Below are 15,222 nucleotides of genomic sequence, written 5' to 3' on the forward strand. Positions count from 1 at the left end.
AAGGGAGAATGAGAGAGATCTAGTCAAGCTAGCTGAATAGAACCTCCAGGGGCAGGGGCAGTGTGCTGCTGAATAACAGCTGAAGATGCAGGTTCTCATTCTTTTTATCTTCTGTACAAAATACCACTGTGCTAATCCTTAAGGAGCCAGAAGTCTCGTGTTTACTTTAGCTGCAAGGAAAAGGCTGCCCCGTTCCTTTGGCGGCTGAACTACCCTGAAGGAAACCAGATGTTGGACTGGATGGTCCTTGGTCAGATTCTGCCGGGCTCCTCTCACACCATTAAATGGTTGTGTTTCCTGAGTGGCTCTGCACACGCTCAAAAGCACGCTCTTCTCTACTGTGTTCTTCACCATTTGTAACCCAAGCCCTGACACGAAACACAGATTTGGGGTTAACCACAGACAATGTGGACAGTCTGACAGCTCAGGCCCAGGGCACAAGCTCTCAGGCGGCCTTTCTGCTTCCATCTTGCTGTTTGCCTGGTTTTCATGATGCCAGACAAACAAAATGCTTGGGGTCACGCTCTGGCCCTGCGGGTTGCATCAGACGGACGCCGAGTCCCCCTGCTTCTCCGCACTGCCTAACTTTTGCTCTCAGGCACATCCAAAATTCAACACAAGCTCTCAGCAGGGGCAGCCACCCTCTCGCCCCCACACACACACACACAAAGTGAGGGATGCCCAGCATGTCCCCCACCCCTCCTGCTGATCCCCTCGGGCGAAAGGCCGCCTCTGGGAAACTGCTTCCCTTCCACTTGACGGCCGGCTGAGAGCAGATCAGGCAGGCACAGGGCGAACCCCAGGGTTTCTTCCCACCTGCTGGACTCTGCCAGGGCCTCCCTCTGCCCCTCATCCCCGCCCCCATACCCAACTCCCTCCCCCAGCTCTGCAGAGTCTCCCACCCTTTGGGTCCCGAGCTCTATATTGATTTTTGCAATTTCTACGGCTGGGAAGCCAGGCCCAGAGAGACAGAGCCGGGAGGCAGAGAACAAGGGCTGGAGGGAGGGAGGGGGACGGGGACGGCGGCTCTGGGATTGTTTGCCAGCTCTCCACAATGGGGGCTGTGCAGACGGATCCGGGGTCAGAGGTGAGAACAGCTCTAAGTGGCTTATGCCTTTTGTGGAGGGGGTCGAAGTGACAGCCGGGCAAGTTAACAAAGACATCCTCTGTATCCGGGCAGGTCAGGTGGAAAGCTCAGAGCCGACCCCTGTCCCTTTGCCAGCAGAACAGACGTTGGCTGGAGAGCGGAACATGGGGGGGGGGGAGCATGCAAAGGGGAGGGGGGCAGAAGGCAACGCAGGACAGGAAAAAGCTGGCGCAGCCGGAGGCTCGGCTACCCCCCCTCGCAAACAGCTCGGAAAAGGGAGGGAGTGGAGCACAAGACGGCATTGGCCAGGGAGCCACGGACGGAGGACCAAGCCACCTACGGCCCCTGCAGCCCTGGAAGATGCATTTAGCCTGACAAAGTGGCAGGACGGCCTCTTTGAAACCGAGCGACCCTGTGGCTGGGGAACGGATCATGTTCCAAACCATCACACTGCAGCTCTGCTATTCTCCCCCAATAATTGGGTGTGATCCCCCACGCCTCTTCCACATGCAGCTGTTCACAGTTCTCTCAGAGCTCTCTCAGCCCCAGCTACCTCGCAGGGTGTACATTGTGGCGAGAAAAAGGGAGGACAATTGCTAAGCCGTTTTGAGGCTCCTTCGGGCAGTGAAAAGTGGGTCCAGAAAAAGAGCTCTTCTTCTTGGAGAGCCAGCGTGCTGCAGCGCTTAAGAGAGAACAGCTGTCGTTCCAGGAGATCTCCAGGCCTCACCTGGAGGCTGGCAAGCCAAGCTACAGCTCTGAAACCTGGCACAGCAAGGGGACATGTGAAAGGTAGTCGGATGTTCCCTTCCTCTCCGAGGTGCCAGGCTGCAGCACCTCCCTTTGTCCTGCACCCAGATGAGACGCCAGAGACAAACAGGTCCCTTTTTCTGCCTCTGGCAGGCAGTTCGGAAAGCTCTGCAGCGCCCTCTGCAGGCTGTTCCTTGGGCTTACATTTCCTTGGACATAAAGGTGAAGAGGGAGGGGGGCTGGTTTTTATACCCCGCTTTTCATGACCGGAAGGAGTCCCCAAGCAGCTTACAAACACCTCTCCCTTCCTTTCTCCACCACAGACACTCTGTGACGTAGGAGAGAGCTCTGAGAAACCTGTGACTGCCCCAAGGTCACCCAGCTGGCTGCATGTGAAGGAAGAGTGGGAAATCGAACCCAGGTCCAAAAACCCATCTGAGTAAGAGAGACACATGCACAATCACATTCCACCGGAAGACCGGCAACAGAAACACAGCAGAAGCCTCCAGACGACACCATGCGGCACTCACATGCCAAGCCCCACTTCCCGGCCAGTGTGGGTGCACATGCATGTGGCCAGCCAATGGATTGGTTGCTTCAGCTAAGCAAGGGGGGCAAAGAGTGACAATGTGGGGGGGGGCTCTCCTTGGCACTTAATGAGAGCCAGTGTGGTGCCATGGTTAAGAGGGGGTGCAGCCAGCCGGGCAACCTTGGGCAAGGCCCAACTCTTTTAGAACTGTTTTCACAGAGCAGTTCTCTTAGAGCTCTCTCAGACCCACTGACTTCACAGGGCGTCTGTTGTGGGGAGAGGAAGGCAAAGGCGTTCCTAAGAGGCTTTGGGGCTCCTGTTGGGTAGTGAAAAGTGGAGTATAATAAAACAGCTCTTCTTCTTTTCTCCTACCCCCCTCAAGGGACCCAGAGAAGTTTCTAGTCCACAAGAGAAAACCATGCCTGCAATGTTCCTGAGAACAACCTCTGGCTGAACCTGGGACCTCCTGTGTGCCAAGCAGAGCCTTCTTTATGTATGCAAAATATTTATTAGGGGTGGGGACACAGCTCAGCCTCTGCTTGGCATGTAGAAGGTCCCAGGTTCAATCCCCGGCATCTCCAGTTAAAAGGGCCAGGCAGCAGGGGATGGGGAAGACCAAGGGGTCTGAGTCCATGCAAGGGACTTTCATGTGCTCATGAGCCGCCTGTTAACAAAAGGGCACAGTAGGTGGGGCTAGAATAAGCAAACCAGCCACCGGCCTTAAACCCTGCGACTGGATTCAGCGGGCTGTGCTCTCCACTTGAAAACTGCATCCCCCCGTGGCCCAACGGCTGGCAGTGGGCAGGGGTGACCAAACTGGGGCTCTCCGGATATCCGTGGACTACAGTTCCCATGAGCATCTGCCGGCATCTTCCCTGGACATCTGGAGAGCCTTCACGACCCCGATGGGGAGAAGGTCTCTGGAGTCTCAGCCCTGCTTCGCCTTTCAGCAGCACAGCCTCGAGGATCTCAGTAAGTTTCACAGCAGTCCCGAAAGGGAGCCCAAAACCCACCTCCCCATATCAGAGGCAGCAGAGGAGGCCACCGGTTTGCCAAAGGAGGGACCCAATCTTGCCCTCATGCTTGGGAAGCAGGAGCCAAATGACCGGGAAAAAATGCCGCGTCCAAATCTCCTGCTGGGGAGGGGGATTCCTCCTGGAAAATCCCTTCTCAGCCTCCGGGGCTGCCCCTGTCAGTCAGGCAGCCCTTCATCCCCGCCCCCCTTGCTGGAATATAATCCCCCACCACGAATCTGGCACAGCAAGGCAAGGGAGGCGGGATGCCACGCTGCCCTTTCCGACGGCTGATGCCAGCCGGGTTTAATTCCAAAGGTCGCTCCAGTCACAACGCAAAGGTCAGGCCCCTTCGGACCACCCAGCCCAGAGCCGCAGTCTGGGGTCGCAGGGAAGGTCCTTCCCCAGGCCTTCTATTTGAGAGGCAGAGATGCCCAGGACAGCACCCGGCCATGGGGGCTGCGCGAGAGCCAGAGGGAGAAGAGCTGGGGTTTTGGACCCCAATTTTCACTACCCGAAGGAGTCTCCAAGCGGTTTACAATCACCATTGACTTCCTCTCCCCCGCAACAGGCACCATGGGAGGGCGGTGGGGCTGAGTGAGCTCTGACAGGACTGCTCTGCAAGAACAGCTCTAGGAAGACTGAATGGCTGAATGTGGAGGAGGGGGGGGGGCACTAGGGAATCCGCTCTCTGCTGAGGTATCTCCCCTGCCCAAATCTCCAAGACTTTCTCAAGCCAGGAAGTGGACCACCTTAACCCAGCATCCCAAGGCCCTTCCTCTGCGCATGGCTTCACAGGCACCCCCCCCCCCCCACACACACACACACACTCACAGAGTCTGCTTCTCCACGCAAGGGCATGTGTGCAGCACCGGTGCGGGGTGCGGGGGGGGGGGAGCTGCAGAGAGGCGAGCGGGGAGGGACGTTCCGCTCCCTGAGAAGAGAAGACATCCACTCGGCAACTTGGACCGACAGGAAATTCATTAGCGCTCGGGTATGCGTAACAACGGACTCATCAGCTCCGGATAATGTCGGCCCCCCCAAGTAGGTGGGAGAGCCGCCCTGCCAAGTCACACTGGATTAAATTAATACTGATTAATTGGGACTCCTGAAAGGCGGAACGGCCAAGCGCCACGCAGGGATTTAGAGCAGCGGGAGATTCTCACTGCCGGAGAAGCAGGACCTTCCGGGAGCTGGGGGGGGGAAGGGGGGGAATGCTGGCCAGCCCCCAAGAGAGAGGGGGCCCTTTCCAGGCCCCCTCCATGAAGGCCAGGGCTCCAATGAGCCAGCAATCACAAGGGGGTGTGTGTGGCTCTCATGTGGAATTCCCACCTCTCCCCAAATTAATCTTTGATGGGGGGACAGGCTGTTGCTCAACAGAGCCGACGCTCTTCATGCAGAAGGCCAGGGGCTCAAGGCCCGGCATCTCCAGCGGAGGATAACAGTCCTGGGAAAGATCCCACCCAGAGAACCTGGAGAGTTGCCTGGTGCCAAGCTGGGCAGGCAGTACTAAGCAGTATGGCCCAAAGCCCTGGCTGAGCATCCAAGGCCCTTGAGCTATTCACCCCCCTTGCTGTGGCCAACCCTGGCCCCTGGGCTTCCTTCAGATAATGCTCAGGTGCAGAGCCAGGCACCCAAACACAGAACCACCAAGAACAGGAGGGTGCCCAGGGGAGGGCGGCATCTCCAGGCCGCCAAACGGGGCTCACGGGGCTTCTGTGGGGTCAAATCCAGCTCGACACCAGTGGCTTTGGCATCTCCGCATGCCAGTGCAGGTACTCGGGGGGGGGGGGGCTTCCAACTGCAGTCCTGCCTCCTCTCTTCTCTGGCACGCAGCGGTGGTGGATTAAAGCATTTGCTCTCTGCTCCGGCCTGCCTTCCAGAGCCAGCCTTCAAACGAGGTGCGCCGCTCCGGTAATCCACAGATTAAATGCACACCATCTGCGCGGTGAGGGGCCTAATGCAAGATTGCACCTGGGGGCCAGGGTGGGGGACACATGCTCATGTATTATTGAGAGGCTCCCATGAGACGGGGAGAGGCGGAGGGAGAGGGCTTTGCCCGAGGTGGCAAGAGGGGGGAAGGGAGGGGAGGGCCGCCAGTCAGAACGCGAAAGGTGGCACCGTGGCACACAGGGGGGAGGCATGCGCTGGACAGCCCCCCCTCCCCCCCATTCGAATCTCATGTCTGCCCACAATCCCAGCCTTTTTCAACCTTTTGCCCGTGAAGGTACCCCCAAATATTTTCCAGGCTTCGAGGTACCACGGAAGTGCTGTCATCTGGCCGTGCCCCCCTTGCGGTGCCCCACCCCTGGCAGTGCCATCTCACCGGAAGTGGCATCAAACAGCTGCTCTGGCTCGTTTCCCTCTAAGATTTCTCCCTGAAAAAAGATGTACAAATAGAACAACTCCCCCAATCTCCTCCCTACCCCACTCCTTGGCTGTCGTTCCTCTTCAAACAAAATGTGGGTGGGGAAGGGGCAAAAAGGAGAGAGGAAGTTATTTCTTGCCTCTGCTCCCCAGCGTCCTCCCCACCGGGGGCTCAAAACAGCCTGCATCTATCGTTCTCTGCTCTTCTCCGACGCAGGTTCGAGTCCCACCTCTGCCAGTAAAACTTCCTGGATGACTTTGGCTCAGACATGAATTCACAGCCAAGCCTACCTCACAGGGCTGTTGTGGGGACGAAATGGGGGTGAGGAGACAGACGCGAGCAGCTTTGGGGAGAAAGTGTGTGTGGCTGGGTACAAATGCAGTGAAGACGCCATGATCTTTCTGCGCAGCGGCAGCAGAAGAGGACAGGACCCCTTGGAACGCCCAAAATGGCCAGTCAGGGACCGAATCACTCGCTTGGTCTGCCCGGGTATCCAGATTTCCCCCTCTCACCAACTCAGCGCTGCTGAGCCCTCCCCCAGCTCCATCCCTTCCTTTCTCCTCCCCATCAGGAGGCCACTGGTTTTAATTCTGCACAGCCGAGGGGAAGGGGGGGGGGGATCCCTGGTATCTCTCTGTCTAATCTCATCGCCTGCCCTGACAACGTGGCCTGTAATCTCCCAAAGTAACTAAGCAGGTGCAAGGGAAGAGGAAGGCTAGGAGAATCTCTGCACCTTCTCCTAGCGGAGCAGGCTGATGCCCAAAGGGGACGGCGTCTGAGGCCAGCGCACCACACTGCCTCCAGGGGGCACTGTCTTCCTTCGGAGCTCCCCTCCCCACGGCATTTGCCCTGGGCTTCAGTCAGTGAGAAAGGGGGTTTCTGCTGTGCCCTCCACTCAGTTGGCCCCCGTGCTGAAAATGCCTGCGTCCCCTAATATGTCTTACTCACCAAGAGAACCTGACACTGAGCCCTTAATCCTGCAACGTCATGGTCTAAGACCCTCTAGCATTATCTGACATTGGATTTGCAGGAGGCAGGTAACTTGCTCTTCTGCCCACTGGGGCAGCATTCTGGACTTCCCTCTGAAGCATCCGCTCCTCTCTGCAAAAGCCGCGTCAATTCAGATAAGGTGCGCATGGGATCAGCCGCAGGTGTTCAGCTGACAGGCACACACAGAACAGCCAACTGTCACCTCCTGACCACGACAATAATCACTTGGGGAACAAAGGGGACCCGTACAAGCAGACGGATTGGATGAATCCAGAGATGAAAGAGCTGCGTCTCACCTGGCAACCTTTCCTGCCAACAGCCTTTCGTTTGGCCCCCTGAAACTGTGAAGGACAGAGATGGGGCAGAGATGCCAATGGGGCAGGTGTACCCGCGGGAGGGTCTGCACACACGGGCATTCAAAGGATGTTTTCTCTCCCGGATTCCTTTGATATTCCAGCAGTCCTGCTGCCCGGGGCCAGACGTCAACCAAGCAAACCCTCCCGTCCTTTCCGGAGAAGGGCCCTAAGGAGTCAGGATTTGCTGTGGATTCTGAGATTCATACAGAGTATCCAAAATGTAAATTGCATTCTTGTGTGTTTGTTTATTTATTTGTATACCACCCCTCTCGGACTCGCCGTCTCACGGTGGTGAACAGCTAATTCAAAATTTTACATTCATTACATTCATTCTCGAAGCCTGGAGAGACCGGAGTTCAAATCCCCCCTTAGCCAGGAAACACACTCTGCGACCTTGGCCAGTGGCACCCTTTCAGGCTGAAGTATGAGCAAAGGGGGGAGGTATTTACTTTCATGTGCAAATGAAATATAGAAGAAGAAGAGCTGCAAACAAAATGGGATTTGGCCCCGCATGTGAGAGAGGGAGGAAATGCCCTCCCCCACTCCGTTCTAAACTCCAAGGAGGAGAAAGAGGAGCTGATGGTCCAAAGAGGGTCTCCTTCCTTCCTTCTTTCTTCCCTTCCTCCCTTCTTCCTTCCCTGGGCAAGGGGCCCACGCTGAGCACAAAGGGGGGAGGGTATTAGCTGGAGCCCAGTTCAGACTTCATGCTCTGGTGCCATTCCTGGCCAGCTCCCTTCCTACAGAAAGCCCTTCTCAGTGGGATAATCCTGCCATGCTGGGGACCAGTGTGGGGCTGGACTGCATGGCCTTTTAGGCTCCTTGCATTCAAACTTCTATTCACAACACCACCACCACCACCACACACACACACTCCTCAGCCATGTACCAGTTCCCTGCCTTTGGGTATGCCCCCTGGTCTCCCACATGGAAAAAAAAACACCCAGCAAGTAGCTAACCATCCACACACAATGTGCAAATATGTGCACATCAGCTCTGGACTGTTTGGGGTTTTTTTAGCAGTAAAAAGCAGCCCTGGGAAGCTGCAATTTCAAGGCAAAATTGGGGAGGAGAGCTTTGATTCTCCGCAGCCAACCGTTTGTCTCTTCCGCAGCCAATTTATCTCGCAGCCAATTTGTCTCTTCCTAATTCTCTCCAAGCGCTTCTCCCCCCCCCCCACATGGGATTCCGAGGAGGGTGTCCATGCAAGGGGGCACAGAGCCTCCCTAAGAGTGGTTAAGAGCAACGGCTTCTAATTGGGGAAGCCAAGTTTGATTCCCCGCTCCTCCTCCACGTGCAGCCCGCTGGGTGACCTTGGGCTCATCAGAGTCCTGGTAGTTCTGTTCTCAAAGAGCAGTTCTCTTAGCCCCACCTGCCTCACAGGGTGTCTGTTGTGGGGAGAGGCAGGGAAGGCGATTGGAAGTCGCTTTGAGACTCCTTCAGACAAAGTGGGGTATAAAACCCCATACTTCTAGGCCAACGCCGCAGAGCCCCTCCATGCAAAACTGCTGCATCGGGGCTGAGACCCCTGCCATCTCGTTGCTACCAGCTCTTTGGCCGGCGTTGCCGCTCACCCTTTGTGCTCCTGCTCTCCTCTGGCACCCTCACCAGGTTTTTCAGGGTCGATTTCTCATTCCTTCGGCCAGCATGAACCTTGGGATGCACACAAGCAACAGGGGCCGAAGGAGAGGAAGGCTTGGCTGGGAGCTGCAGCCAACTCCTGTTCCAAGACAGAACCCAGAAACTGTACGCCAAGGTTACTTGCGAGGAAAGCGGCGTGTCATTACCTGCACAGCCCATTAAGCGCTTAAAAAGCATGCAGGTAGGATACACCATTGAGCATTAATGGGTCTGTTTCGAGGGATGGATTTTCTGGAGGGAAGGAAGGATACGGATTGGGCAGGGGAGGGAACGGGGAGCGATGAGGGGTGGAAAGAATTCTCAGCTCAGAGCTCGCCTGTTGACTTCCGCAGAGCTGAACACAACTTAACATGGCAGGAGAGAACGCCAAAGCTAAAAAGGACGCATCTAAGCCTGGAATCGGAAAGCATCGCCATAGGGTCATTAGAGTGCCAAGCTGTCAAATTCGAATAAACTGTTTGGTGCTCTGCAGAGGGATAATAATGAGCATGTTCCACCGGGCGGGTCTGCTGTCGGTATCAAAACTGGCTTGGCCAGCAACGGAGATGTCAAAAGCTGCTTGCGCTGTGATTGGCTTAGCTGCTGTGATGTCATGGACTGCCAAATGCTGGAACCTGGGCGTGATCCTGGATGCTGCCCTCTCGATGGAGGCCCAGATCACAAGAGCAGCACGGCTGGCCTTCTACCACCTCCGCCAAGTCAAATTCTGGATCAGGCTTAAGGTCTTGCTAATTACCTTCAAGGCGATACATGATCTGGGCCCAGTGAACCTGAGGGATCCCCTCTCTGACTACGTCCCTCAAAGAGATCTGTGCTCATCCTTAAAACATATCCCCTGGCTTGGTGATGCGCCCATGTTCTGCTAGTGCTCAGACCGCAAAACCCCTGTCCCCTTTCGGCTGCTCCTCTGGAGGGCTGCCGGCCACCTCCTCCTCCTCCTCCTCCTCCTCCCCAGTCGAAAGGCCTCTAGCTTGTGAGGTCCTGCCCAGAAATGCTGCCCTCTCCTCGCACAGGGAGCCAGCAAGAAGCAGGCAAAGACCCGGGAAGAAGCCAAGCAGCTCAGGAGGCCAGCTTCACAGACGCCAGGATGGCCCCGGAGCCACACACCGTGAGAGAAACCCCAGCCTCTCCCACTTGGCTCGCTCGGGCCAGCCAAACAATCTGCTCCATTCAGGGCCCGGCCGGTGCTGCAGGGGGGACCGGCTCCGAAGATCACGCCCGGAAAGGCCACGACAAAGCCCTGCCCCAGCTCCAGGGGCAAACCAGATAGAGCCAGAAGCACTCGGCCCACTGCACGAGCAAGGGCCCGGCGGCCCCTCTCTTCTCCTCCTCACACAGGCAAAGCCACCAGGAGGAGCCCACTGTGTGGATGCGCCATCCCAGGGGTAGAGGGGAGTGGCCCTGCAGGTCAGAGGAATGAGGGGTTCGGCTGGGCCGGCCTTCTCCACGCAGAGGGGAAGACAGACCGCCCCCCACCCATGGCCCGGCCAGTGGGAAAGGCCTGGGGTGGCCTCCTCCGTTGCTGCCACTGCGGTTCCACTGACTCCATCCCCACTGTGGCGAAGCCTCTCCCCTCAGATGTGGCCTGCCAGCTCCAAGGGCTTGGCAGAGCTTCGGGCCGCAGCAGCCAAGCCAGCCTCCTGCCCCGCCGAGGCCTGCAAAGCTGACAGCTCACAGGAAGCCGGAGGAGGGGGGAACCAAGAGCCCGCCAAGCGGCCGCCTTGGCCCAGCCTCAAAGAGCTCTCAGCAGCCGGCAAACCCCGTGGCGTCCTATGGGAAGCGGAGAACGGGAAGGGCACCTCTGCCACCCAGGGCAGTCCGCCCACGGACACGGAGGAAGCCAAAACGGCTGCGCTGGAGCCGCGCATGCCACATCAGCGCCGTCCCGACACGCTGATGCGCCTCACACTGTGGCGCACTAAGTGCAGGGGTGCGCATCGCCTCCTGGGAATCCCGGCAACAAGGTCCTGTTTGCTGAGGGTCAGCCCCGCCTGCAGCCCCTGCCTCGGACAAATGACACTGACCCTGCCGCACCAACCCTCGGGCAGGTCAGTCCCAAGCGCCTCCTAGCCGCTCCACCCCAAGAGGCCCTTCCCATCAGCCATGATGACTGAATGGAGCCTCCAAGTGAAGGAGGAGTATACCTTGGGCTACAGGGGAGGTACAACAGAGGGAAAGGGCAGCTGCATTCAGGCCCTGCCTGGAAGAGACCCTTAACTGACCACTCCTCGCAGCAATGCCCTGGGCTTCCCCACTTGCTGAATAAAACCCTTTCAATCCACTCCAGCGACCGATTGTGAGTGAATATGGTCATTTCAAGCAGCAAAAGCCAGTTTTGAAGAGGCCTAGAAGTGCACTATTTGGCCTGGGGACACGTTAAACATTTGGCTGTTATAGTGGTTGCCAGCAACCCTGGAGAGGTCTCCCGGCCAGAGGAGGCTTGCCATGGCCTACCTCTGTGTGCGGACCCTGGGCCTGCCTGATGGTCTCCCTTTCAAATATTAACCAGGGCCAGCCCTGCTTAGCTTCCAAGTTCCGATGAGATTGGGCTGGCCCGGACCAGGCAGGCCAAGGCCCTTGAGGACTAGCAGCACTTTCTTCCTGGATAAACGTCTGGGCCCACTTCTTCCCAAGCCCCAGAAGGGAAGAGCTGCAGTCCGGAGATCTTCTGCTAGAATCAAACGGTGTTCGTCTTGGAGCGGGTCCAGCACTCGGCCTCATTTTGCGGCCGTTAGACTAACACTGAGACCCGGCTAGAAACCGCCGAGTGAGGTGGAGACCAGCGACCCGCCTAAAGTCACCAGCAGAGGTGGGCTCCGGGCCCAAAACGTTAAATTCCCCCTCCAAAATACAGCCATTTCCTCTTTCGAAAACAACCGGCCTATTGAGGCAGGTTCTGCAGAAAAGGCGACGTATCCAGACTCCTTACCTCATCCCAAGCATGAAGAGGCAAAAGGAAAGTATCAGCGGGTGACAGCCAAATACAAGCAGCCATACTGCACACACACTCACAAATGCACACAAGTTCCTGCCATGCCGCTGTGCCCCAATTTAAGGCAGCTTTAGACCAGGGGCTCTGACATTTTTGAGCTTTTGGGCACCTTTGAAGCTTTGATTCAGCACTGTGCGCTCAGCCACAAAATGGCCACCACAAAATGGCCACCACAGGAGGCGGAGCCAACCACAAAGTGGCTGCCACAGCTACCTTCAGTCGCACAACGAAGATCCTTGTGCTGTAGCAGCAGCTGTGGTCAAAGCAACAGCCGATAAAATCTACAATGGCCAGCCAGGCAAAAGCCCAACCTGGCCTGACCTGGCCCACTTCCTAAAAACACGCGGGATCTTCAGAAAAGGTGTCGGCAGGTGCCAGATTCGTGGAACAAGATGTGTGTGTTGATGACTATTAGCCAGTTTGGTGAAATGGAACCTCCATGTTCAGAGACAGTCTACCTCCGAGTACCAAGAACGCTGAGGATGAGCAAAAGGAATCTATCATCTCTGCACCCTGCCTGTAGGCTTCGGAGAAGGAGGGAGACGGCAAGACTTGGGAAGGCCCCGGTGGCACCACACAGAGCATCCAGCCAGGCTGCTGCTACTGGAGGCCCCACACAGCTTGTGCACACAGACCCCAAATACGGCATCGTCCAGGGGGGAGGATGGAGCCCCCCCCCTTTCGAACACACAGACACCCACCCCTCCGAGTCCCTTTCGCCCCTCAGGCAACGGCCCAGGGATCTGCCCACCTGCAAAACTTTCTGTTTGCCTGAAGGAAAGCGGTGAGTCCTCCAAGCTGTTTGGGAAAAGCGCTGCACTCAGGTAAAAGGCACACAACCCGCACAGACCGAGCGACATGGGAAAGGCGGAGGCAGCAGGGCCTGATCCGCTCCCTCTGAAGCACGCGGCAGAAATGCCTCTCTCAGAGCAAAGGATTATCTCCCACAAACAGCCTTCAGTCCCCTCTCAAGCCAGGCGTAGAGGGTGGGGGTGGGGGTGGGGGTGGGGGTGGGGGGATGCAGACACGGAGAATCCCCGGCAGCAGGGCGGCTCAGGGTGGGCCAGGCCAGTCCCTGGGGGTTTCACGATCCATCCCAAATTCAAGGGGATTTCAGCCACCCTGCAAGACCGGACTTTCCCACTTCAGTGGGGGGGGGGGCTGGAAACCACCCTTGGGGCTCAAGGGAGAAGCAACTGCACAGTCAAACACAGCAGGTTGTGTGTGTGTGTGTGAGAGAGAGAGAGAGAGAGAGAGAGAACAACACTCAAGGAGCTCTCCGGTGGTGCTCCATGGCTCTCCAGAAAGTTTACAGTCCCGTTCCCCCCTCCCCATGCTCTGTGCGCACATCTGAAGTATGTTCCACAATCGGGAGGACGGCCGGAGGAAGTGCAACCATTTCCCAAGGACTGGGGAGTCAAGAAGGGGGTCGACTGCGGCCGTCTTCTCTTCTCACCCACCCCCCAAAATTACAGGAAAGGACTTGAATTCAGCAAACTCCTGAAAGAGGCTGCTGGGGACCTGAATGGGTTTCGGTGGGGGGGGGGGGGGGGAGAAAGCACTTCCTCTACACCTGTCTCTCTTTCGCCCACAGATCATCAAAGGAAGGCGCAGAAGGTAAACCCCAGAGGGGGAGCCAAACCCCCCTTCCAGTCGCACAGCCAAAAGATTGGTGGGGAGAAACATTGCTAAAGTGAAGACCAAACAAAATGCACCAAGGAGGGAGGGAGGTTGGGAGGAGGAGATTCAGCGACAAGTTTTGGGTGGGTGGGAGACGCACCTTACAAGGGCCCCCCCTGCCCCTCCCCACCAGCAAGAGACATACCCGTCCAGAGAAACCCTCTGGGAGGCTCCGAACTGCCTGCCTAGGGCCAGACTCCCCCCCCCTTCCTCCAGACCTCCGGGCAGTGGGGCGAAGAGTGCCCCCCCCCCCCCGCTTGGCACCTACCTGGCAGAGCGCGCAGAGGGTGCTGAGGAACAGCGCCCGGCCAAACAGTCTCCTGGGGCGGGCGGCGGGCGCACTGGGGTGGGCGAGCCGGCGCCGGGGCGGGGAGGGGAGGGCAGCGCTCCCTCCCTCCCTGCCGGCTGCGGAGCCCCTTCTCGTCGCGCGGCGGGCAGGGCGCGGGGGAGGCGGCGGCGGCGGCGGCGGCGGCGGCGCTGCAATCGGGACGGCCGGCCAGGCGCGGGGGCGGGGGGCGGGCGGGGAGGGGATTTCCTGCGGGGGGGCGCGGGGGGGGCTGCGGCCGAAGCAAATCAGAGGCGAGCCGGCAACAAAGGCGGCATATGGCCGGGCCCAGCGCAGCCTGTAAATTAAACATAAAGGGGAGATTAGGTAATTAATGAGGCCTCGCCTGCCCGCCCCCGAAGCCGGCCCCAGCGCTCCGGGCAGGGGGGGTGGGTGGGCGGGAGCGCCGCTTGGGTCCCCCCCTCCCGGAGGGCGGCGTGGCTGGAGGACCCACCTGTCGGGCACCGGGCACAGCGCGGCGGGGGCAGACACCTGCTTGGCCTGCACGAGGCCCGGCTCAGCCCCCGGGGAGACCCGTGCCCGAGAGCCCCTGCAGAGCGGCTGCCAGTCGCGGTAGACAACAGCAGGGACTAATTCAGGAGAAAGCCGCTTAGTGCGGCCCGAGCCTCTGCTGGGCAGGCAGGCCGTCCCCGGTTCAATCCCCGGCATCTCCAGCTAAGAGGACCAGGCAGCAGGGGATGGGAAAGACCCTGGAGGGCGGCTGCCAGTCTGAGCAGGCAATGTCTGGCTTAGGATAAGGCAGCTCCGCTCACAGCATCCATGGAGCCGTGCAAGGCCCAGGGCACATTCTCGAACCCTGCACAAGCCCTGCCCCCCAGGCACACTCTGCACAGTTCTCCACCCAGGGAATGCCCGGGTGTCCTGCATGGGCATTTGCATGCCCTGCAGCAGACGCTAATCCAGACAGCCAGATTGGCTTCCCCACTCCTCCTCCACATGCACCCAGCTGGGTGACCTTGAGCCAGTCACAGTTCTCTCAGAGCTCTCTCAGCCCCACCTACCTCACAGGGGAGAGGAAGGGAAGGCAATCTAATTTTTTGTCATTGGCTCAGTTACAGAACTCAGATTAGAGTCAAGCCCAGGAGCACCTCGGAAACCAATAAGATTTTCGGAGTAGAAACTTTCAAGAGTCAAAGTCCCTTTGTCAGGTACTAGTTCGGATTTCAGCTTGCTTCCAATGCGTTTTAATAATTGCTTGTAAGCCACTTTGAGCCAAAGGGAAGGCAGAGTATAAATGTTTAAATTGATGAGCAGTTGCTACGTGGAAGAGGAAGCAGCAACAGCCGGTCAGATCTGATAACGCTGAATCTCGCCCTCCAAAGCCAGGGTTGTGAAAGGAAGTTTTTCATACTGCTCAGGCCTATCTGCATGAGTCAAGCGTCCACTGGGTGAGCCGGACTAGGGCCTTACGCGTAAGAGAGGCTGCTGGGGCTGGATCCTGGAGGGCAAAGAGTCTGGTCTCCGGCAAGAGCCCTG

At 57.9% G+C, this 15,222-nt stretch overlaps 1 protein-coding gene across 3 annotated transcripts in view; it reads right to left on the reverse strand.

Moving 5' to 3' along the window:
* Positions 1-15,222, reverse strand: part of GSE1 (Gse1 coiled-coil protein) — a 262,796-nt gene that overhangs the window by 208,274 nt on the left and 39,300 nt on the right. Inside the window, exon 1 of one of the 3 annotated variants that reach the window (XM_077309979.1) lies at positions 13,669-13,794. The exons of the other annotated variants lie outside the window; for them this stretch is intronic. The gene's annotated coding sequence lies outside the window, so the exon portion shown is untranslated. Of the gene's footprint in view, positions 1-13,668; positions 13,795-15,222 lie in introns of those variants that run through there. 3 annotated transcript variants of the gene reach the window in all.

Source organism: Paroedura picta, chromosome 14 (genome assembly GCF_049243985.1).
Source record: "Paroedura picta isolate Pp20150507F chromosome 14, Ppicta_v3.0, whole genome shotgun sequence".
Lineage (NCBI taxonomy): Eukaryota > Metazoa > Chordata > Lepidosauria > Squamata > Gekkonidae > Paroedura > Paroedura picta.